General features: G+C 45.5%; 1 long non-coding RNA gene across 1 annotated transcript in view; it reads left to right on the plus strand.

Annotated features, from left to right (window-relative positions):
- The window catches only part of LOC140458540 (uncharacterized), a 38,503-nt gene extending 16,123 nt beyond the window's left edge, over positions 1–22,380 (plus strand). The window contains exons 4-5 of the long non-coding RNA XR_011953505.1: positions 622–721; positions 19,373–22,380. This is a non-coding gene — a long non-coding RNA (uncharacterized lncRNA). The remainder of the gene's footprint in view (positions 1–621; positions 722–19,372) is intronic.
- The last annotated feature ends 3,856 nt before the right edge of the window (positions 22,381–26,236 follow it).

Consider the following 26,236-nt stretch of genomic DNA (forward strand, 5'->3'; position numbering starts at 1 on the left):
TTTAAATAGTCCTCTGTTCTTTTATTAACTCCTCCAAAATGAACAACTTCACATTATCCCAAGTTATGCTCCATTTGCCATCTTGGTGTCCACTTCTCCAACGAATCCCTCTCTGTAAACAGTTTATAATCCTTTTGGACGTTTACTGGTCTGCATTTTCTCGGAGATTTCCCCCTCATTCTTCTAAACCTTTCCAGGGAGCATCGGACAGTGGGAAGCATGCTGAGTTGCTGTCTTTTCAGAGAGACTCTTTGGAATGACTGGGAGGATCTTGCTGGCCATTGGTCAGAACTTGCCCATCAAGCTGCATGAGCCTTTCACTCCCCATGTCTTATTGATGAGGCACAGCGGCAGCACGGAAGGAAAGAAAAGGAAGAAAATCCTGCTGTCCGCATCTCACTGACTCTTGGAATATTCTGTCCCATGTGTCAAAGATCTGTCCTGTTCAGTCACATGAAGTCCCAAGTTGGAAACTCATAGAAACCCACATAGATTTCCCCCTGAACTGACTGCTGGTCTCCACAAGGGGTAATGTGTACAGTCATCCTGGACCAGGAGGAGGGAATGGTGTGAGTTTCTAACCTGACCTGACAGTGACAGATTTATAAACTTGTATTACAGGATACTACAGGTGGATATTCAGATGGCAATCTCAGTAATTGTAACGCCAAACTCTGATTGAATTACTCCATTCATCAGGACCTGGGTATTTGCACTGTGTGTGAGTATTTTGTTCAAGCTCAATTCCATTTTCTGCATAAAAATTCTCCTTTGAATCAAACCGTCCTGTCAATAGATCTCCCCAAAATCTTCAATATATGTCCAGTAATCCTTTTATGATGAGTTGATGAGTGTAAGGTTTAACATCATGATGTATATGTTTTGTAAGCACTTGTCTCTCAGCTCCCCTCAATTTCCTTTGCTCCAAGGAGAACAATCTCAGTTTTCCCAAACCCCTGATTCCCCAATGTCTGTTTGCTCTCTATAAGGCACACATCAGGATCGTGTTGGAACATTCTCCACTTGCCTGCATCAGTGCAGCCCTCAACAGTATTAAAGAAAGCGAACATCCTCCAGGACAAAGCACTGTGCCTGAGTGGTGTCCCATCCACCACCTTCAGCATTCCCTCTCTCCACCCCCGATGCACAGTGGCATCACTGTGTAAAAGGTAAAGTCAGTATTGTCCTACCAGACCATAGGGCTGCTCTCTCATTAGGGAGAGATGTCTGGTGGTGGTTTAACCTGAAGGTTACCACAGCCCAGGCAAGGGGAGAGGTTGAGAATGAGAGTCCATCTATTCTCGATGAATATTCTTGATATGTATTAACAACACCCATGTCCCTGCAACTAAAATCCCCCATTCCTTGAACCATCCTGGTAACTCTCCTGTGCCCCCTCTCAGGGACCCTGCCATCCTTCCCAATGTGTGGGCGATCTCTGGTTTGCACAGACCCAGCTGCTCTGTGTTCCTGTGGGTGATGTCATCATCGAGCAACAGTTGCACTAAACCTCACTGTCAGTGAGGGTGGGAGACACAAATCCCCAAAACATTTGAGATGTATTTAGTGTGCACTTGCTATGCCATGATAGATGACACTTTTCCACAAGTACTGGAAAATAGATGAGGATAGTAGTATGGTGGTAGTTTTCTTTCTCACAGACTTGATGGACCACCAGAGCGTTTTTCTGTTCTGTTTACCGCTGAGATGTTTATTATAGGAATATGACAGGCTCCATTGGACATCAGGTCAGAAAAGGTGATACTAGAATAGATGACACGTGATTGGTCGATATTTTTGGAAGGAAAGTGAGACACAGAGGTTTAAAAGCAAATTCAGAAGCTCAGCGCAGGAATTGTAAAGGGCAATCATCAAGTGAAAAATAAACATTGGGCATCCTGAAAGCTGGAAATAAAGAAAGGCACATATAGCAGAGCTTTGAGAGACTGGAGGGGATTAGACATGGGGAGGATAATGAAGCTGGAGGAGATGCAAGTTGGAAAGGATTGTGAGGATGGAGGATGTTACAGAGATAGAAATATTTGTGATAGGGGATTTTTGATTTTGAGGCTGGAAAGGAATTATAGAGATGAGGAGGATTTGTAAGGCTGGATGAGATGGCACTGATAGGGAGAGTTCCAAGCACAGAGGAATTTACAGAGGTAACAAGTCATAAAGTTATACGGCATCGACACAGACCCCTGTGGTCCAACCAGTCCGTGTCGACCATAAATTTGAACTGAACTAATCGCATCTGCCTCCACTTGGTCCAAGTCCATCCTAGCATTCCCTGTGGGTCCAAATATATGGGTCCAAATGTTTTTTTCCTATTAGAATCCCATTCCCCTACCATTTTGCTCTACATTTACACCTGACTAATTCACTCAACCCAATCATCCCTGAACACTATGGGCAATTGAGCACGGCCAGTTCACCTACCCTGTACATCTGTGGATTGTGGGAGGAAACGGCAGCACCTGGAGGAACCCACGCTGACATGGGGAGAATATGCAAACTCCACATGGACAGTCACCCAATACAGGAATTGAGCCTGTGTCCCTGGCGCTGAGAGGTAGCAGTGCTAACCGTTGAGCCACTGTGCCACTGTGCCACTCTGAAATTGTAATTGTATTCACAGCTACCATGTCCTCTGCAAGTTTATTCCACGTGTGAACCACTCTCTGTGCAGAAACAAAAAATAAAATCCAGAACTTCTTTTTAAAGCCTTCCTTTTCTCACTTTAAAAAGTATGTCCCCAATCTTGAATCGCACCCCCTCCTGGAAAGGGCATCTGCTGTTCACAATACTGAAACTCTTCAGGATTTTATAAACCTCTAATAAGGTCACCCCTCAGCCTCCTGTGCTCCAGTGAAAAAGGACCCAGCCTATCCAGACTCTGCTTATAATTCAATCCCTCCGTTCCCATTACCATCCTGGTAAATCTCTTCTGAACCTGCTCCAATTTAATAATATCCTTCCTATAACAACACAAACAGAACTGGGCACAGTATTCCAGAAGAGGCCTCCCCAACATCTTGTACAACCTCATCATAATGTCCCAACTCCTATATTCAAAGATCTGAGCAATGAAGGCAAATGTGCTAAAGCCCTTCTGAACCACCCTGTCTGCATGTGACACATAGTTCAAAGATCTGAACCCCTCGGTCTCTTTGTTTCAAATCACTGTCCGAGGCCCAACTTTTAATCAGTGTAATTCCTGCCCTCGTTAGTTTTACCAAGATGTAATATTTTGCATTTATTCCAGTCCAAAAATCACAAACATCCTTCGAGTATAAAGGCAAGAGGAGCATACTTCAGAGTAAAATCATTAAGGCAAAAAGGGGACAGGACACCGCTTTGGTGAATAGGGCGGTTTGGACAAACCCGGGAACTACAGACGCTGTGCTAGACTCTGTGTTGGAGGGAGCCCTGAGCGACAGGATTTGCGTGTATTTGGAAAAGCACAGACTGATTAGGGATAGTCAGCATAACTTTCTGTATGGGAAATCATGTGTCACATACTCGATCTGGTTTCTAAGAAGTAACAAAGAGGATTGAGGAGGGCAGAGCAGTCGATGTGATCTATATGGACTTCAGTAAGGAGTTCGACAAGGTTCCCCATGGGAGACTGGTTAGCAAGGTTAGATCTCACGGAAGTAGCCATTTGGATATAGAACTGGCTCAAAGGCAGAAGACAGAGGGTGGTGGTGATGGATGATTATTTTTCAGACTGGAGGCCTGTGACTAGTGGAGTGCCACAAGGATCGGTGCTGGGTCCACTACTTCGCATCATTTATATAAATGAATTGGATATGAACACAGGAGGGATAGTTAGTAAGTTTGTAGATGGCACCAAAATTGGAGGTGTAGTGGACAGTGAAGAAGGTTACCTCAGATTTCAATGGGATTTTGATCAGATGGGCAAATGGGCTGAGGAGTGGCAGATGGAGTTCAATTCAGATAAGTGCGAGGTGCTGCATTTTGGAAAAGCAAAGCTTAGCAGGACTGATACACATCATGGTCAGGTCCTGGGGAGTGTTGCTGAACAAAGGGACCTTGTTGTACAGGTTCACAGCTCCTTGAAAGTAGAGGTGCAGGTAGATAGGATAGTGAAGGTGTTTGGTATGATTTCCTTTATTGGTCAGAGTATTGAGTAAGAGAGTTGGGAGGTCATGTTGCAGCTGTTGAGGACATTGGTTTGGTCACTCTTGCAATATTGTGCACAATTCTGTTCTCCACCTATCACAAGGATGTTGTGTAACTTGAAAGGTTCACAAAAGATTTATCAGGATATTGCCAGGGTTGGAGGGTTTGAGATATAGGGAGAGGCTGTATAGGCTGGGGCTGTTTTCTCTGGAGCGTCAGAGGCTAAGGAGTGATCTCAGACGTTTTTAAAATCATGAGCATGGATCAGATAGATAGACAAGGTATTTTCACTGGAGTGAGGGAGTCTAGAACTAGGGGGCATAGATTTAGCATGAGGGAAAAGATATAAAAGGGACCTAAGAGGCAACTTTTTCATGCGACGGTGTTGCGTTTATGGAATGAGCTGCCAGAGGGAGTTGTGAAGGCTGGTACAATTGCAACATTTATTAGGCATCTGGATGGGTATTTGAATAGGAAGGGTTTAGAGGGATATTGACCAAGTGCTGGCAAATGGGACGAGATTAGGTTCGGATATCTGGTCGGTATGGACGAGTTTGATTGAAGGGTCTGTTTCTGTGCTGTATGTCTGTGACTCACAGCCGGGGATCAGCTCAGTGGGTTTCAGTCTCTTCAAAGGCAAATCTTACTCTGCCTTACTTTTTAAAATCCGCAACATTCAGTAGGGTGAGTGTTTACTAGTTTAAGTGCCTCTGTTATGATCTTTTGGTTGAATGTTTTAAATATAAAATACAGGTACCAATGTATTCGAGAGTAGTCTTTTGTAAAGCTGTAAGACTCTGCCTTTTTCTGGGTCTACAGATTAAGGTGCAGAGATGGCCATTCGTACAGTGATGTGCACTTCCTGGAGGAGAGTAGGGGGAGTTTGAATGATCCTGATGATAGCCTGCAGGAAGTGATGCAAATCCTCTTGGATCACATGGATCAGATGGAGCGGTGCTTAATGGTAATGAAGAATTTACAAGAGTCAGGGTGTGTGATAGGTGGCAGTTTCAGGCCGGAAAACTGCAGATACAGTCAGGTAGATGGGTTACCTCTCGGAAAGGTAGGAGAGGGAGGTAGGTAGAGCAGGAGTCTCCTGTGGAGAAAGTGAGGACTGCAGATGCTGGAGAACAGAGCTGAAAAATGTTTTGCTAGAAAAGGGCTTATAACCGAAACGTCGATTCTCCTGCTCCTTCAATGCTGCCTGACCTGCTGCGCTTTTCCAGCAACACATTTTTTTCAGCCATGAGTCTCCTGTGGCTCTCCCCATCTCAAACAAGTTTACTGTTTTGGATAATGTAGGTGGTCATAGACTTTCAGGGAATGTTGCACTGACGGCCAAGTTACTGGTACTGAGATTGGCTCCACTATAATGAGAGGTATATCAGATTCCAAACGCTCAAGGATGATAAGGGACTTTCTAGTTGGGCACAGACTGCTGTTTCTGCAGCTGACAGTGAGACATCAGAATGGGGTGGTACCTCCCTGGTGCCAGGGTCAAGGATGTTTCGAACAGGTAGCAGAATATTCTCAAAGGAAAGAATGACCAGTGGGAGGTCATTGTACATTGGTACCAATGACATAAGAAGGGGAAAAGATAAAGTCCTGATGAGAGAATATAGCAAATTAGCCTGGAATATAATAAACCAGGTCCTCGGTCATAATATGTGGATTACTCCAGGTGCTACATGCTCGTGAGACTAGGAATAGCAGGATGGAGGAGATGAATTTTTGGCTAAGGAGCTGGTGTTAGGGCAGAAGGATTCACATATTTTGATCATTGTAATCTCCTCTTGAGTAGAGTTGATGTGTATAAGAAGGATGGATTGTACCTGAATTGGAAGGTGTCTGATATCCAGGCAGGGAGACTTGCTCGTGCTACTCAGGAGTCAGTAAACCAGTGAGGGAGTGTGGGTAAACTCAAAGAGATAGTGAGAAAAGAGGTAAGGATGAGGCTGGTACAGTTCAGAAGTCAGACAGTCAAGGCAGGCAAGGGCAAGGCACAGAACCAGGTAGATCTGACAAGATACACTGCATTTACTTCAATGCAAGAGGCCTGACAGGGAAGGCAGATGTGCTCAGGGTATGGTTTTGAATGTGGCACTGGGATATCATGAGTATTACAGAAACGTTGCTCAGAGATGGGTAGGACTGGCAGCGTAATGTTCCAGGGTATCGATGCAAGAGGAAGGATAGAAAGGGGGAGATGAGAGGAGGTGGAGTGGCCTTTTTGATTAGGGGTAGCATTACAGTTGTGCTGAGGGAGGATGTTCTGAGATTACGTCCAGCGAAGTTATTTAGGTTGACCGGGGAAATAAGAAAGGGATGATCACCTTGTTGTTATTACCTGCGTGGGTTTCGTCTGTTTGCTGTGGTTTCCTCCCACTATCTAAAGATATACAGGTTGTGTGGATATTCCAGACTGAATTGCCCATATTGTTCAGGGATGTGCAGGCTAGATGGATTAGCCGTGGGAAATGCAGCGTTACAGGTTTAAGGTAGGAGGCTTTGAGGGTCAGTGTGGATGTGATGGGCCGAATGGCCTGCTTCCATACTCTCAGGATTCTCTGATAATTCTACTAGTTTTAAAATAGTTACAGAAAATAATAAACCACATCTAAACGGTGTTCTAAATTGGACAAAGGCGAATTTTGACGGTACAAGGCGAGAACTTTCAATATTCCTTTGCTATTCCCAGGTAAAGGGACAGCTGGAAAGTGGGAAAATAAGAACAGAAGGAAGAGGAGCAGGAGTAGGCCATCTGGCCCCTCAAGCCTGCTCTGCCATTCAATAAGCTCAGGGCTGATCTTTTCATGGCCTCAGCTCCACTGTCCTGTTCTCTCACCATAACCCTTAATTCCTTTCCTGTTCATAAATCTACCTTTTGACCTAACGATTGTCAAGTTGATAACGTCAACTGCTGCACTCAGCAGCAAATTCCACAGATTCACAGTTTTATCTGAAGAAGTCCATCCTGAACTCAGTCCTAAATCTGATATCCCCTTATTTTGACTCTCTGCTCCCTAGTTTGCTCCGTCCCCAGTGGAAATCACATCCCTTCATAATTTCAACTTTTTTCCTATCCAACCCCCCATACTTCGAAATTTCAATGAGTATAGAACTAGTTTTCTCAATCTCTCCGCATACGTCAACCCTCTTTAATCCTGACTCAAACTAGTGATCCTCCACTGCACCCTCTCCAGTGCCAGTACATCCTTCCTGAAGTAAGGAGACCAAACCTGTACACAGTACTCCAGGTGTGGCCCCTCCAGCACCCTGTATAGCTGCAGCATAACCATCCGTCGAGCAATGAAGGACAATATTCCCTTCACTGTCTTATTTACCTGCTGCACCTGCAAACCAACTTCCTGTGATTCATGCACAAGGAAACCCAGCTCCCTCTGCACAGCAGCCTGCTGCAAGTTTTCACCATTTCATCAGTTCGCTGTTAGTCCGACCAAAATGGATGACCTCATATTTCCCAACATTGTCCTCCATCTGTTCGACCCTTACCCACTCACTTAACCTATCCACATCCCTCTGCAGACTTACATTGGCCTCTGCACACATTGCTCTACCACTCAGCTTAGTGTTGTCTACATTTCATGAATCGATGCTGTGTCTGCTCTGAGACAATTTCTATCCAGCTAGCTCACTATTTCTTCCTTGAGCGATCGAGCATTTCCCCCACTACAGAAGTTATGCTAACAGGTCCATTTTAAAATATTGGCATCACATTTGCAGCTATCTAATCTGTCAGAACCGTCCCAGAGTCCAGCACATTTTAGTGAATTATTACGAGTGCGTTTGCTATTTAGCCTCTGCCATCTGTTATATTCCCCTGGGATGCACTCCATCACAGCCAGACGACCCATCTACCTTTAGGCTGTTATCTTTCCCAACACCATCTCTTTACTGAGAATGATTACTTCTCTGTCCTCATCTGCCATTGCATCCATAGACCTGCAACAACGAGAGTACACAGACAGTATGTTCCTGTTAAGGTCAAGGCTGGTAGGTGTAAGGAATGCTGCCTGTCGAGAGAAATTGAGGGCCTGGTCAAGACAATGAAGGAGGGATATGGCAGGTACAGACAGCTGGGTTTGCGTGAATCCCTCCAGGAGTGAAAGGGCAGCAGGAGTATAGTTGAGGGAAACCATGACGGCTAAAAGGGGACATGAGATAGCTTTGGGAAATAGGTTTAAGGAGAACCGAAAGAGATTCAACAAATACACCTCGGACAAAAGAGTAACCAGGCAGAGATTAGGGACCCTCAAAGATCAGCAAGGCTGTCTGTGGAACCATCGGAGGTGGGAGGATTTCATGTCAGCTTTTACTTAGAGGATGTGGAAGTGAGACAGTTTGGAAAAATAAATAGTGATAACTTGACAAGTTTCCATATTACAGAGAATGAGGTACTGGATATCTTATAATACATAAAGCTGAATAAATCCCTGGGACCTGATCAGGTGTGTCCCAGAACTTTGTGGGAAGTTAGGGAAGTGATTGCCGGGCCCCTCGCTGAGATATTTGTATTACCAATAGCCACAGGTGAGGTACTGTAAGACGGGCGCCATTATTTGAGAAAGGTGGTGAGGAAAGTCCAGGGAACAATACACCGGTGAGCCTGAATTCAGGCAAGTTGTTGGAAGGGCTTCTCAGGGAAAGGATTTGGATGTAAATGGAAAGGCAAGAAATAATTAGGGATAGTCAGCATGGCTTTGTTCATGGAAATCACTAACTTGGTCTTCAGAAAGATGTTCAACAGGTTCAACATAAAAGACTGGTTAACAAATTAGACAAAATTGGCTGGAAAATTGGAGACAGAGAATAGTGGTGAAGGGTTGCTTTTCGGACTGGATGCCTGTGATGAGCAATATGGTGTAAGGATTGGTGTTGGGTCCACTGCTTTTCATCATTTATATAAATGATTTCTGTGTGAATATAGGAGCTATGATTAGTGACTTTACATAGACACCAAAATTGGAGATGCAGTGGACAGGGAAGAAAGTTACCTCCGAGTACAATGAGACTTCAATCAACTGGGCTGAGGAGTGGCAGATGGAGTGGAATTCAGATAAATGTGAGGTGCTGCATTTTGGAAAAACAAATCAGGGAAGGGCCTGGGGAGTGTTGCTGAACAAAGAGATGTTGAGGTGCAGGTTCATAGTTCTTTGAAAGTGGAATAGGCAGGGTGGTGAAGAAGGCATTTGGTTAACTTGCCTTTATTGGTCTGTGCATTGAGTATAGGAGTTGCGACATTATTTTGCAGCTGTACAGGATATTGATTCAGCCATTTCTGGAATTCTGCTTTCAGTCCTGGTCTCCCTGCTATCGGAATGATATTATAAAGCTTGAAAGGATTCAGAAAAGATGTGCAAAGATGTTTCCAGGGTTGAGGGTTTGACCCATACAGAGAGGCTGAATAGGCTCGGGCTGTTTTCACTGGAGCATCGGATGCTGAAAGGTGACCTTCGAGGTTGATATATCGTGAAGGACATGGTTAGGGTGAACAGCCAGGGTCTTATTCCCAGGTTAGGGGAGTCCAAAACCAGAGAGCACAGACGGGAGGTGTGAGGGAAAAGATTTAAATGCGATCTAAAGAGCAATGTTTTCAAGCTGAATATGGTACGTGTATGGAATGAGCTGCCAGAGGAAGTGTGGAGGCTGATACGATTACATTTAAAAGGCATCTGATTGGGTACGTGTTTAGGAAACTTTTAGAAGGATATGGGCCAAGTGTTGGCAAATGGGAGGAGATTAATTTAGGATAGCTGGGCGGCATTGATGAGTTGGACCGAAGTGTCTGTTTCTGTGCTGTGCATCTCTATGACACTAATAAATTCAAATTAAAATAGATTTCTCTTTTATGGAGAGTTAGCAAAAGACCTGACAATTCTCCTTGGAGCTGAGAAGGTTAATCAGTGATTTCAACCAGAAACAGATTTGTTTCCAGGATATTTAATTTACAGAGACACTGAGAGAAATTATTGTCACAAATTTTAAAAATGTGAAGGTTATTTTACTCAGTAGGTTCTGAGCATCTGGAACAGTTTGAACCACAGCTGGATGCAGCTTTTGTTATTGTCAAAACAGATTTGGAATTTAACTATTTGAGGATGAATGTGAAGGGATACTGGTAAATGGGAGTGGAGTAAGGGCAGATTGGCAGCATCTCCAGAGGAAGAAAGTACAGCCCCAATGGGCTGAATAGCCCCCAGCCCCTGTGCTCTGTGATACTGCCCCATTCACTGAATAATGAAGCTCATCCCAGGGCAGAGCCACAGTCATGTACAGCAAGGAAACAGACCCTTTAGTCAAACTCGTCCACACCGACCAGTTATCCCAACCTAATCTAGTCCGATATGACAGCAGTTGGCTCATATCACTCTACGCCTTTCCTATTCATATACCCATCCAGCTGCCTTTCAAATGGTGGAACTTTACCAGCTGTCACCACTTCCCTGACAGTAGATTCCATACAGGCACATGAAAAAAGTTGCCCCTTGGGTCTCTTTTATATCGTTCTCCTCTCACCTTAAACCTATGCCCCCTCGTTCTGGACTTCCTAACCCCAGGGAAAAGGCCTTGTCTCTGTATCCCATCCACGCCCCTCATGATTTTATAAACCTCTGAGGTCACCCTTCAGCCTCCTACCACTCAAGTCACAATGGGACCTGGCTGATTGATGGCAGCTTCAGACCAATAGGGGAGTTGGTGTAATCCTCCCGCCAATGGGAGTGAATGAGGGGTGTGGCCAGCAGGCCAACACGTGACCATGAGCTGTGCAGGTGCAATGTCACAGTGAGGAGGGACCCAGTGAGTGTGAAGAGAGTGGGAGAGACAGCAGAGACTAGGAGAGAAATTGAGTTTGTGTACTAGGTGGGTTGATAAACACACGATGTCGGCTACTAGACCTGAATTACAAACTCCCAGTAAATGAAAACCAAAGGAATTGTGGATGCTGGAAATCAGAAACAACAACTAGAAGATCCTGAAAATGCTCAGCAGGTCTGGCAGCATCTGTGAAGAGAAGTCAAAGTTAACATTTCTGATCCAATGACCCTTCGTCAGAACTGATGTTCCTGAGAAACAATGTTGGTTTATATGCAGAAGGTAGGGGTTAAGGAGTAAATGATAGGTGGTGATAGATTCCAAAGAACACGATGGGAGCAGTTGGACAAAGGAGTGGATAACGATCTGGCTGGGGGAGGGTGAATAGCTGTTTTTGGAGACTGTTAGTAACTAACCATAGGTCGTGTGTAATTGCAGGCGATGTAATAACAGGGCCTGGTCTATGGGATGGGGGCTAGGACACTAGTACGTAGGAGACTTAGGACTTAAAATTATGGAATCCAGTGTTGAGGCCAGAGGGCTTAAGGGTCCCCAGGTACAAGATGAGGTGATGTTCTTCCAGCTTGTGTTAAAGTGTGGCGCTGGATGTGCACAGCAGGTCAGGCAGTATGCAAGGAGCAGGCGAATTGACATATTGGGCCTAAGCACTTATTCAGGAATGTGAGGGTGGGGAAGAGGACAGATAATAGGATGGGTGTGTAAGGCTGGTGGGAATATAGTTGGGAAGGCGATAGGAAAATGCAGGTGGGGGTAATGCTGAGAGGGTGGAGTGGATAATTGGGAAGGAAGATGGGCAGATGGGACAGTTTGAGGGCGGTGCTGAGTTGGAGGGTTGGATCTGAGATAAGGTCGGGGAGAGAGATGAGTAAATGTTGCCATGTTGTTGAAGGGTCGCTCCATCCCACCTATTATTTACTCTTTTACCCCTATCTCCTGCAGTCCAAAGATGTGTAGGTTAGGTGAATTGGCCAAGCTAAATTTCCCGTCATGTTCAGGGATGTGAAGGTGAGATGCGTTGTTCAGGAGAAATTTCGAATAATAGAGTAGCGGAATGGGTCTGAGTGGGATACTCTTCAGAGGGTCAGTGTGGATTTGTTGGACCAAATGGCCTGTTTCCACACTGTAGGGAGTCTAATTTTCCCAGCTGCCATCGGTTCTGAGGAAGGGTCACTGGACCCGAAATGGCCCTTGGTGTGTGCAGGAGCTGGAAACTGGGAAGGGGGAGTTCCAATGGAAACCGGGAGAAAATGATTCAGTTTAGACTGGGAGGTTTTATTTACACGTCTGGACAGGATGTTAGTCCTGAATTAGAAACCCTTGGTCCCATGTTTACAGCAAATGGGAAAACGGCTGTGGGCCTCAGTCAGTGATAGGTCCTGGGTTATGGCCGCCATTTTTATTGGGGGCACGGTACAGCAAGGTGCATGGACATGTCCTCTTCCTGGGTGGGGGAGGGGTGATTTGAAAGAGGAGCATTTACACATCAGACACATACCAGAGAAATATTTGTCTTTCCGATTCATCCTGCACTGGCTGAGATTTGTTTTGTGAATTCTCTTTATGGGATATTAAATGAGAATAATTGAGGACAGGATCTCAAAAAAGCAGATTTCTGCAAACGGCGGAGTTATCAGGATCTGAATATCATTAGCATTTTACTGTGGAAGGAGAAAGGGTTGTCTGTTCTGTCTCTGGGAAAATATCTTCAATACTTTTGTAAAGCAAAATGCAGAAAGATGATCAAATGTGTGGTTGAATCCCCCATGGGCGATTTGGCCTGAGTGGGAGCACAGACTTATCCAGATTATACCTAGTCTCTTTGCAGGAAGTGTCAGATTTAGTCCCAATCACTCACTTCATGATGTTAACCTGTAAACTCCTCATATTCAACTTCCTGCAAAATTCTCATTAAAATCCTTTGTGAACTCAAATTCCAGCACATTTTCAGGAGGAATGTTCCAGGTTCTGACAACTGTCTGTTCATCCAGAAACTGCTGAGGTCCATGTTGACTCTGGGGTTACAAAGGGCTGAGCTGAAAGATGAGGTGCTGTCCCTGAGCTCCCATTGTGATGCATTGGAACAGTACAGGAGGCTAGGGCAGTGTAGGTGTGAGCAGACAATGAAAATGACAGGGCTGCACTGAGTGTTGCTTGACTCAATGAGTGTGTTTTGGAGTTGGGTGAAAACAGAGGGAAGTGAGACAGGGAGAAGTTGAAGCTGAAACTCTGGTTTAGTTCAGGCCATTGAGAAATTCACATGGTCCCAATGGGAACAGCCAATTTGTAAGTGATACCTGCAGAGTATTTGTTAAGTTTTTAAAATATAATGTATCAGCTTAAGTAAAGATTGGGGCTTTTGATATATAATGGAAATGTTTGAAGTGAAGGAAGGTTGAAAGCTCTTTTAAATTCTCTTAATGGGAGTAATTAGCTGAATCTAGAGAGACGTTGTGACAGGGGTCCTCAGACCCGTGGTGTGCTCCTCTTGTACAATGTGGGAAATAAGGGATACTTGCATTGTCCCTGACGGCTATGTGTGCAGGAAGTGGGCCCACCTACAGCTGCTGGGAAACTGCTTTTCAGACCTGGAGGTATGAGTGGACTCACTGTGGAGCATCTGAGAATGTTATGGACAGCACATTTAGTGAGTTCGTCACACTGCAAGGTGAGGGTTACACGGGCAGAAAGGGAATGGGTGACCATCAAACCAAATATTAGGCTCAGGAAGGCAGTGCAGGAATCCCCAGTGATCATCCACTTCTCAAAAAGATACTGAATCCTGCTTGGGATTCTGTTGGGGGTGAATGCGTGGAGTGGCTTCTCGGGAAATCAGCAACAGCCAGGTTCATGATACCACAGATAGCTCTGCTGCACAGAACCGGAGGAAAGACAGTGGCAGGGCTATAGTGACAGGGGATTCAATGGTCAGGGGTACAGGCAGGCACTTCTGTGGCCACAGACATGAATCCAGGATGGTATGTTACCTCCCTAGTGCCAGGATCCGGGATTATCATGGAGCAGCTGCAGGATATTCTGGAGCTGGAGGGTAAAGCCAGTGGTTGTGGAACACACCGATACCAATGACATCACTAAACAAAGGGATGAGGTCCTGAAAGCTGGATATAGGGAGATCAGGGATACAGTAAAATGTAGCTCCTGAAATAAAATAATGTCAGACTTACTCACAGTGCCATGTGCTAGTAAGAGCAGGAATAAGAGGATAGATCAGCTGGACGTGTGACTGGCGAAATGGTGTACCAGAGAAGGGTTTAGATTCTTCAGGCACTGGGACCGTTTCTGGGTGGGTCCTGTATCAGTCTGACTGGTTACCGCTGGGCAGAGCTGGGAGAAATCTCCTGGTGGAGGCTTTTGCCAGTCCCCTTGGTGTCGTTTTAACTAGTCAAACAGGGGGATGGGAACTAAAGTGTAGGCTTAGATGGGTCAGATTCAGGACAGGGAATCGGAGGTAGAATATTAGTGATGTAGTCAGCGGCTCAGAAAGCCAAAGGAAAGGAGGATTAAATGAGGATTGAGTCCCTCTTCATCCATCAGTCCTGACATCCCAGGAATTATAGTCAGCAAAATATGGAGCTGTACAGCTCTCTGACTCTTTAAGTGCTTGAACAAAATGGGGGAAATCCACAATAAAAACAAAAAGTGCTGGAGATCCTCAGCAGGTCGGGCAGCATCTGAAATGGTGACAGATGCAGGAAACATTGCAGCCTTGAAGAAGTGTTGAGATGATCACACCAGGTACTACAATATCGGTTACACGCTGAGTGCCAGAACGTGGGACTAGAATTAATAGGTGCTTGATGACCAGCATGAATACGATGGGGCTAGAAAGGTGACATTTCGGGTCAGGACTATTCATCAGGGCTGACAAAGGGTTCCGACCCAAAACATCAACCTTCCTGCTCCTGTGATGCAGCCTGGCCTGCTGCAGTTCCCCAGATCCACATTGTATGGACTCTGACTTCCAGCATCTGCAGCCCATAACTATCACCACATCCCAGGACTCAGGCTGGTGACCCTCCTTTACACTCTCAATAACCAGGAGAGCCTTCCTTGGGAAAGGGGAACAGAGGTATACACAGTACTCCAGGTGTGGTCTCGCCAAGGCCCTTCCAGAAAGGGATCCCTGCTCCTGTACACGAATCCTCTCACTGGGAAGGTCACCCATCATTTACATTCTCCACAGCTTCCCACTCCTGCCTGCTTCCGAAAAAGAGGGAATCGCAGAGAAACATGGAATCAAGTGAGGTCAGAGTCTCTGGTATGAAACTGTTGAACACAATGCCCCCATCTTCTACATACTGGCCATCAAGCGCACGTGCCTGGTGTGATCATCTAACCACTTCTTTAAGGCTGCAATGTTTCCTGCATCTGTCACCATTTCAGATGCTGCCAGACCTGCTGAGGATTTCCAGCACCTGCTGTTTTCTCTGCTGTAGAGTACTGAAAGGGGGGATTTGTAGTTGAGAAATTCAAATTGAACTTCATGTTCAGTTTTGATGGTTACTTGATCCGTGCCGATCTGAATATCATTGGCCTTTTCATCTGGATGGAAAGGTGTGCATTCTGCCCCTGGACGAATATTTCAAATCTCAGTGTGATTGGGGAAAAGTACTGAGACAGCGAAGTCCATGTCAGCGTGGGGACTGTGGAGAGAGATTTCATTGGTTTTAAAAGTCTAAAAAATCATGGCACATTTCCCAGGAACAGTTAAGCCACTGGATTTGTATGAGGACAATTAACCATGAAACCAGAAAGACAAAAGGATTCCTGCATCATGGAAAAGCTATGAAAATGGGATTGTTGTAATGGGGGAAATTATCGATCATTTATTGTAATCCATTGGCGTTGTCATGTCTGTTCCAACGCCGTGGGGAAACACTGGAAATGTGATGAATGCAATGTAGGTTTCAGTTATTCAACTGGAAAAGGTGCAGAAGAAATTTACAGGGATGATGCCAAGGCTCAGGGGTCTGAGTTACAGGGAGAGGTTGGACAAGTGAGGGCTTTTTTTGTTCAGAGCAGAGGAAACCGAGGGGGAATATTTTATAGAAGTGTATATGATCATGAGAGGCGTGGGTAAGGTGAATGCACTCAGTCTTTTTCCCAGGGAACCAAGGACTGGAGGGCATCAGTTTAAGTTTAGAGGAGAAAGAATAAAAGGGAAGCTGAGGGGCAACTGTTTTACACAGAGGGTGGTACGTATATGGAATGAGCTGCCAGTGGAAGTGGTTGAGGCGGGTACACTAACAACATGTAAAAGGCATTTGGACAAATACATAGATAGCAAAGTTTCAGAAGCAGATGAGCCAAGTGCAGGGAAATGGGGTTAGCATGGATGGACATTCTGATCAGCATGGGCCATTTTGGGCCAAAGGGCCAGTCTCTGCTGTTCCATGCTGTAACTAAGTGTATTTGCTATTTCTCCCACGAACTCTGTTGGTATCCTGGGATATATTCCATCAGGGCAATGAGACTTGTGTACCTTTAACTCCATTAGCTTGCCCAGCTCGAACTCTTTCACGATAATGGTTATTATCTAGGTCCTCACCTTCCTCAGTCTCCTTATCAATTACTGGCATGATCTTCGTATCCTCCACTGTGACGACTGACTGCTGTGTACCCATCTTCCTGAACCCTGCTGGATAGGAATTACTAGGCACAGAACTCTGAGAGGTCTTCTTTAGGTATTTATTGATGAGACATGGTAGTTACCTGGGTATTTTACGTGCAAAACGCCTTTAGGCAGCATCAAGTCCGATGTACGGCTCCCATTCTTCTACCTTTGTGATTTGTGACTTTGCATAGAGACTGTCTCTCAGGATTATCTCCATGGCAACAACAGTTTAAAAAGTCTAGTTCAGTTCAACTCTGTGGTTAAACCACACACCACACCCCCCCCCCTCCCCACACACCCCAGTGGCTCCCTCAAGTACATGACAGGCGCTTCAGTTTCAGTGGGGCTGTCTATCAGGATTCTGATGTGCAGGAGCTGGAGTTGGAGCTGGGGTTGGGGTGGGGTGGACAAAGTTAAAAACCACACAACACCAGGTTATAGTCCGACAGGTTTATTTGGAAGTACAAGCTTTTGGAGTGTGCTGTGATTTTTAACTTGATCAGGATTATCTCTCTGGTAACTGTTAAATGCTTCAACAATTACAGAGGCCATATGTTCCCCAAACAATAGGTTTCCCTCTAGCAGTGTAAACTGCTATTCTGTCCTTGGGCATTGCTACACATCACTTTCAGTTGACCTTTGAAGTTTTTCTAATCTCCTAGTTTCTCCTTGGTCTTTGCCAATTTGTATGCCTTCTATTTCAATTTGATAGACTCCCTTATTTCCTCAGACACCCATGGTAGATTACCCCTTTTCCTACAGTCCTTCCTTTTCCCTGATATATACTTTTGCTGAGCACTTCGAAAAATTGCTTTGATATTCCTCCACTGTCCGACAACTTTCCCACCATAAAGTCTTTGCTCCCAGTCGACATTACCAACCCCTGCCTCATCCTATTGTAGTCTTCTTTGTTTAAGCACAGGATCTTCGGACTGGATTTAATCTACCCGCTTTCCATCTGTGTTCTAAATTCAACCAGATTTATCACGTGTCTTTTATCAGATTACGAAGTGAGGCGATGTTTCCTGGGTGTTTTGGTTTTCATTATCAGTGACCTTGGCTTTGTAATAAATTATAGAATAGATATTCACAACAAGAGTATTCTGGACAGTGTGAATGTACCACACAGTCTATAACCATAAATCACTGTTACCCCCTCAGTTTAAAATTGCAAAATCATTATCTTCTACACACTTACTCACTATCTCAGTTTTGAATACTATTCCACTTGACTATCCTACATTTTCCGAAAATCTCCTTTGGTGAAGGTGGTGAGTTTTGGATTCAGCTTTCCAGTTATTACCGTAAGAAGATAAGCCCTGGGCACAGGGGAGGCAATGCAACCCTTCGAATCAACTCCACCATTTAATACCATGATGATTGAGCTCACCCCGGTCTCAGCTGGATTTTCCCGCCTGCACGCTCTCTCTCTCTCACCCTTCAGCTCATTGCAAATTAAAAATCTGTATCTGTCCATTAAATTTGCTCATTGTCTTGGCATCCACTGCGTTTTGAATAGGGAATTCTACAGATTCACAACACATCGAGATAGGTACATTCTTCTTCATGAGAATAGAATAGAATCCCTACAGTGCAGAAGCAGGGTATTCATCCATCGAGTCCACACCAATCCTATAATTCAGACTCACCCATTCCCAGTAATTCCCATGGTTAATGGCTTAACCTGCACATGCATGGACACTGTGGTTTAGCATGGCGAATCCACCTAACCTGCACATCTTTGCACTTTGGGAAGAAACTGGAACACCGAAAAAAACCATGCCGCCACTGGGAGAACGTGTAAACTCCATACGGTCACCTAAGGCTTGAATCAAACAAGGGTCTCTGAAGCTGTGAGGCAGAGGTGCTAGCCACTGAGCCACCTCTGCCTAAAAATGCTTCCCCTTATTGACCCCTCCACCCCGCAATTGACTGAATCTATATTCCTTACGTCAAAAATTGGGTTGTCTAACCAGATGTCTCAGTCAAACCCAGTGACAAGCCATATGTCCTGTCTGTCTGAATGGGGATCCTATACACAACACCTTCCACCCCAAACGTTTCATTGACTTTCCAGAGACAGGGCTCCAGTGACTTCATGGGGACTGCGACTCCCACAATCCCTGAGGCAGGGACCACAGGTGTGTGGGGAAACCCGGCACTGTACATGTGCAGAATATGGGCGGGTTTTGGAGCACGTGTTTTGGGGGTAATTCGGGGAAAGTATTTCAAACTGTGATTGGCTAGAGGAGGAACGTATCTGCTTGTAGTATTGATCAGTTGGAGGGTCAAAGTGTCACTACACCCACGTGGGACCACTCTCCATCCCCAATTCTTTGTAATACTGGGAATAAACTAATGGGAAACTAGGAAGAATCTGATCCATTCTCCCAGACTGAAGGTTCCTCTTCTGTCCAGGATCTGCCACCTCCCTTTCTGTTTTATTTTGTTTCATTCTGCTGTTACATTATTGACTTGCAGCAACTGAAGGGAAAGGAAGTGAACCCAGAAAGGGTGCAGAGTCTAACCAGGGACGGGAAGTGGTGGCATGGATCTGTTTCTCAGTAACTTCATGAGAATGAGGAGGGTGTACATTAGGGGCAGCAGAGTCAGAATGGTGGGAGAGAGTAAGTGGGCTGGAGGGTTACAGCTTTGGGGGAAGAAAGGGTAAAAAGATATTCCAGAGAAACTAGAATAGTCTGTTCTGAATTTCTAATCTGTACACATTCCTTTATACAGGGTGCTAGATGGTGAAGATTTGCAGACTGAAATCTCAAAATCATGTGCAGATTGTGATTAAGTTAACCAGCATTTGAAGAACCAAAGATGGAGAATCACTCAGACAAAACCCTACAACACTCTCCCTCCCAGCATTGTCGGTCTCTCTGCGCCAAATGGACTGTGAATGGTTCGAGACAGCAGCTCACTACCATCTTCTCAATGGTACCTAGTGATGGGGTATAAATGCTGGCTGAGCCAGTGATGCCCATATCCTGGAAATGGTTTCTATCTTTATTTGCTGAAACCCTGTTGATGTTATTGCAGGATGATGAGGGACGCTGAGTGTGTCCTCCAGGAGGCAGCACCATCACATTACCCCTGCCTACACCCAGCAATAACACAGCAACATCACTGGTATAAAAGGCAGTGAAGCCCAAGGAGGACTGAAATATAGTGCTTCGTGGTAAAGTCATCAAAGCTGATTGGAACAGAGCAGGAACAGTATACTGAGCTGGATGGTCAGCTGTTTCCCATTGAATGGTGGAGCCAGATTCAAAGGCCAAATGGCCTTCTCCTGCTGTTATCTCCCAGGTATATATATATAGCCATGGAGCACGGGTAGGAAGAAGTAGTCAGGGCAGGGATTCTGCAGGAGATTGCACTTCCACCTCTGTTTTCAGTGAGGGATGGTTTGATGGATTTTATTTAACATCTGTCTTTAACGCAAGCTTTGTGAATTTGTTTTTTTTTTAAATACAAGTTTATTCCACAATAAGTAAAACTTAAAGAATCGAAACTATCTGCATATAAGTTTTTAAAATTTCAAATGCTCTTTTAACAAATTCCTGTTTACTCCTGGACCCCATCACTCTTCAGTTACTCAAACTCCAGGGAAATATTCCTTCCCTCTTTGAACATTTGGTTTGATTTAACTACTTTCAGTACTTGTTCTGTGAGCTGTGAAGCATTTTTCTCCCATTTCTCCTACCCTGAAGTGTTATCTCACCCAGCTGAGCAACCTTCCCACCATCGACATCATTATTCCATTATTATGCTTTTTGTTAACATATAATCACCAGCAGTAGCACAGCAGTGTCATCAGTTGAATATTTACAAACAAAGCCCATTATGGGCAAAGCAAACCAGTACAAGTGACAGAGTGGGAAGGGACTTAATCAAAGTAGAGTTGGGCGTGAGGGGGTGGCGGTGGCGGTGGAGATAAAGCACTGTGTCCCCTGTGGTGCCCACCTCTATCTAATGGCATCGAGAGCATTGATACACACCACATGCTCCTTTTCCAAGGAGACCCTGAGAATATTCTTTATCCTCAATCATAGAATATAATCCCTACAGTGTGGAAGGAGAGCATTGGTCCATCAAATCCCACCAACCATCCCTGTAACACTGCATTTCCCATGGCTGATCCACTTAGTCTGCAAATTCTGAACACTGTGGACAATTTATGACGACCGATCCACCTAACCTGCATATCTTTGAATTGTGGGAGAAAACCAGCGCACATGGAGGGGACCCACACTATTATGGGGAGAATATGGATACCCCACATAGGTGTTTGACCAAGGCTTGACTCCAACCTTTTACCTGGTGCTGTGAGACAGCAGTGCTATGATCACAATTTAAATCAATACAGATGAACCCTGCTCCTTGTCACATTGCTGTTTGTGGTGACCTACTGCCCAGAGAGGCATCCTGAGGTTCAGAAAGTGGCAATATAAATTCATTCAACTCCAGCCCAGTTAATGTGGTTAACAACAACAACATCAATACTCCAGCAATGTCATCATGAACAAGGTCCACTCCTGACTCTGATGGACAGTAACTGCAGAATCTGCGTCCTGCAGTGATGTGTGAACTCTCCACCACACGGAGCAGGGGGATGACCACTTCCCTGTGTGCACTCACTGGGCTCTCAGTCGTGTTGAGTCTCAGCAAATCCCTTGTCACACAGTGAAGGAAACAGCTCCTACCCAGTGTGAACCCGCCAGTGTCTCATGGAGTCAGGATGAATCACTGAATCCCCTGTCACACACTGACCATCTGAATGGCCTCTCCCCTGTGTGGGCTCACTGGGGTCTCAGGGAGTCAGGATGAATCACTGAATCCCCTCTCACACACTGACCATCTGAATGGACTCTCCCCTGTGTGGGCTCACTGGGGTCTCAGGGGGTCAGGATGAATCACTGAATCCCCTCTCACACCCTGACCATCTGAATGGCCTCTCCCCCTGTGTGGGCTCACTGGGGTCTCAGGGAGTCAGGATGAATCACTGAATCCCCTCTCACACACTGACCATGACCTCCCCCCCTGTGTGGGCTCACTGGGGTCTCAGCAGGTGGTGCATTTGAGTGAATCTCTCCCCACATTGGGAGCGAGTGAATGGTCATTCTCCAGAGTGAGCTCGCTGGTGTTTCAGCAGATCAGAGGACTGAGTGAATCCTTTCCCACACATGGAGCAGGTGAAGGATCTAAATCCATTGTGCCCCCTCTGTTGCCTCAGCAGATTGTAAGATCGAGTCAATCCCTTCCCATACGTGAGGCAGGTGAACAGGCTCTCCCCAGTGTGACTGTGTCAGTGAGTGTCCCACTGGGAGGGGTAAGTAAATTTCTTCACATTTACACAGCTTCGCCCTGTTCCCGTTACATTGGCGTCTTCCCAGATCACATGACCGGTTAAATATTCGACTAGTTGCCTAACATGGGAATGATTTCTCTGAGCTAGGAATGCTGCTTTCCCCTTTTATATTACTGATAAGGATCAGGACCTGCAGAATTGGGCGACTCTGCAGTTGATGTGATGTTAAAGCTGAGTTTTCCATCTGTGAACTCTCTCTCTCTGTGAAACAAGTTTTTCCCTATCATTACTACAACTGCCAACACCAGCTCTCCCTTCAGCTCTCCTGAATTTCTAAGTTTGGACTAATGCAAAGACCTCAGGAATGTGCTTTTCTCTCACTTGTTTCTGAAAGTAAATTGGAGCCATTTTGAATAAATTTATACCAGCAGAACTCATGCCTACTCTGTCATTTACGATTTGTAACCCCTGGGAAATTTGTTACCATCTTCGATGACCGTTATAATGCTCTGCCCACTTCTCTGGAGCCAGGATAAGTCAATTCTAACAATTACCAATAGATTGTATCTGAACGGGATGCCCCCACAACAGTAGGCACTCTGACACTCAGTGCCCATCATTTAAGTTCTTTTTCTTAAAACCCCTCGTGTCTGGTAATCTGGCAATACAATTGAAGATATTTTATACAGTAACCTTTCAGTCTCAATTGCCAATTCCAGTCCTTGAAGCAGCCAGTAACACGCCATAGTGACTTGAATTCTAAAAGCAGCATTGCCTTGGTAGGAGAGATTGAGGAGAATGAAGCTGTCTTCTCTGGACTATCTAAACATGAAACACTTCAAATGAACAAAAATCTTAAAGAGATCAATATGGTAGATACAGCAAGGGTGTGTGCCCTGGCTGGTGTGTCTGGAATGAAATAAGCACTAACTGTGGTATCTTTACCCAGCATCCCGTTTAGCTGCACAAATGGTTAAGATTTATTTGCTGCTCTAATTCCACTCTCTTGATCACTCCCATTTGTAACTGCTGTAATGTTGGCAGCCGTGCAAATTGATAACATTTGATTTGATCCATCCCAAAACCTCTCTGTATCTGGCTCTCACATTTGTTCACTGAGACCCTCAGTCAATCTGACCACTTTACAAACCCTGCCCTGATATTTCCTCAGAGGGCTCAGAATGAAATGTTCACAGAATTGTTAATGCGGAAAGGAGGCGGCTTAACTCATCAGCTCTCCAAAGATAAGAGGGCTGAGAGGTAAATAAGAGGGGTGTGTGGGGTTGGTGGGATGGGAACTCGGAAGGCAATAGGTGGATGTAGAGGCGAGGTTGGAATGGATAATTGGGAAGGAAAATGGACAGGTGGGACAGTTCAAGAGGCCAGTGTCGAGTTGGAGGGTTGGATCTGAGGGAAGGTGGGGGGAGGGGAGATGAGCAAACATTGATGCCGTGTGGTTGAAGGGTCCCAAGGTGGAAGATAAGGTGTTATTCCACCAGGCGTCGTGTGGCTGGGATTTGGCAATGGAGGCAGCCCAGAACCTGCATGTCCTTGGTGGAGTGGGAGAGGGTGTTGAAGTGGTTGGCCACAGGGTGGTGGAGTTGTTTGGTGCATGTGTTCCAGAAATGTTCTCTGAATCAAGTTGGCGTCCTGACTCCCCAGTGTAGAGGAGACCACATCGAGAGCAAAGGATAAAATAGGTGAGGTATCTGGACGTGCAGGGAAATCTCTGCTGGATGTGGGAGGATCCTTTGGTGCCATGAATTGACGTGAGGGGAAGGTGTGGGCACAGGTTTTACACCTCTTGAACTGGCAATCAAAGGTGCTGGGAGTGGAGGGTGGGTTGGTGGGGAACATGGATCTAATGAGGGAGTTGCAGAGGAAATGGTCTTTGTGGAATGCTGAAAGGGGTGGGAAGAGAAATATATCTCTGATTTTGCGGTCTGATCGAAGGTGGTGGAACTGGCAGAGGATGATGTGTTGTATCTGGGTGGAAGGTGAGGACTAGGGAGTTCTATCCTTGTTGCGGTTGGATGTGTCGGGTTCAAGAGTAGAGGTGCAGGAAGTGGAGGAGATACACTGGAGAGCATTGTTGACCACATGGGAGGGGAAATTGTGAATCCTTGAAAGAGGAGGCAATTTGGTATTTTCTGGAGTGTTCTGCCAGCTTGCATCAAGTTTCACTGGAACATTGCAGTAAGCTTGAGACAGAGATGTTGACCAGGGAACAGTCTTGTGTGTTAAAGAGCAGGCAACTGGAAGCTCAGGGTCTTTTTTCAGCAGAACGTAGATCATCAGCCACCATTTCCACCACCTCCACTGAGATGCTGCCAGACACAGGTTCCTGTCCCCTCCATTAACAGCGATGCACCCTCCCAGCAAGATCATTATACACTCCTTTGTCTTTCCAAATATTCCTGTCTCTCTTTCCACTCCATCTCAACCTATTATTTACTCTTTATCCCCTATCTCCTGCAGTCTAAAGATATGCAGGTTCAGTAAATTGGCCAAGCTACATTTCCCGTAGTGTTCTGGGATGCACAGTTTAGGTGCATTAGTCAGGGGAAATGTAGAGTAATAGGGTCGGGGAATGGGTTTGGGTGGGATCATCATCGGAGGGTGGGTGTGAGCTTGTTGGGCCGATGGCCGATGGTTGGGAAAATTTAGAATTCCTACAATCCTAAGGAAGTGTCACAGGTACCAGAATGACCCTTGGTGTGTGAAGGAGGTGGAAACGGGAAAGGGGGAGTGGCAGCGGAAACCGAATTAAATATATCAGTTTAGACTGGGAGGGGTTTAATTACACTCTGTTCAGGTCGCTAGTCCTGAATTGGAAACTCCTGCTCCCACGTTTGCAGCAAATGGGAAAATGTCTGTGGCCCTCAGGCAATGATATGCCCTGGGTTCTAGCCGCCATCTTTATTGGGGGCAAGGTACAGCGAGGCGCATGGACATGTCCTCTTCCTGGGTGGGGGCGGGGCGATTTGAAGAGGAGCATTTACACATCAGACACATATCAGGGAAATATTTGTCTTTAATATTCATCTTGCACTGACTGTGAGCTTTGTCTTGTGAATTTTTTTATCAGATATTAATTGAGAATAATTGAGACTGGGATCTCAAAATCATGCTTCTACAGTCAGCGGAGTCATCAGGATCTAAATATCATTGGCATTTAACTGTGGAACGAGAAAGGTTTGTCTGTTCTGTCTGTCGAAAAGTAGCTCATATTTTTAGGTAAAAACAATGTCCTGTGGCCCAACATTTCAACTCCCCTCCCACTCAGCAAGGACATGGAGGTCCTTGGCCTCCTTCACCGCCGCTCACTCACCACCCGACGCCTGGAGGAAGAACGCCTCATCTTCCGCCTTTGAACACTTCAACCCCAGGGCATCAATGTAGACTTCACCAGTTTCCTCATTTCCCCTTCCCCCACCTCACCCCAGTTCCAAACTTCCAGCTCAGCACTGTCCCATGACTTGTCCTACCTGCCTATCTTCCTTTCCACCTATCCACTCCACCCTCCTCTCTGACCCATCACCTTCAGCATCACCCCACTCACCTATTGTAGTCTTTCCTACATTTTCCCCACCCTCACCCTCCTCTCATTTATCTCTCCACACTGCAGGCACCCTGTCTCTATTCCTGATGAAGGGCTTTTGCCCGAAACGTCGATTTTACTGCTCCTCAGATGCTGCCTGAACTGCTGTGCTTTTCCAGAACCACCCTATTCCAGACTCTCATATTTTTGTCAAGCAAATAGCAGAAACACATACAAATTCATGGTTGGATCACCCTTGGGGTATGTGCTCTGTTCTGGGCCGTGCAGCCCAGGAAGGCGATATTGGTCTGAGAGGGAACATAGATTTATCCAAACTTCACCTCGACTCTTTGCAGGAACTTTCATGTTTAGACCCAGTCAACCACTTCATGACTTTCACCTGTGAACTCCTTACTTTCAATTCCCTGTAAATTTCCCATTAAAATTTCTTATGGACTCAAATTCCAGTAACTTTTCAGGTGGAATTTTACAGATTCTGACAATTATCTGTTCATCCAGAAATTGCTGAAGTCCATGTTGACGCTGAGTGCTGCTTGGCTCAATGAGAATGTTTTGGAGTTGCGTGAAAACAGAGGGAGATGAGACAGGGAGAAGGTGACGCTGAAACTCAGTTTTAGTTCAGGCCATTCAGAATTTCGCATGGTCCCAATGGGAACAGCCAATTTGTAAGCGACACTGTGGAGTATTTGTTAACAGTTTTTAAAGTATAATCTATCAGTTTAAGTAA

This window comes from Chiloscyllium punctatum, chromosome 33 (genome assembly GCF_047496795.1).
Source record: "Chiloscyllium punctatum isolate Juve2018m chromosome 33, sChiPun1.3, whole genome shotgun sequence".
Lineage (NCBI taxonomy): Eukaryota > Metazoa > Chordata > Chondrichthyes > Orectolobiformes > Hemiscylliidae > Chiloscyllium > Chiloscyllium punctatum.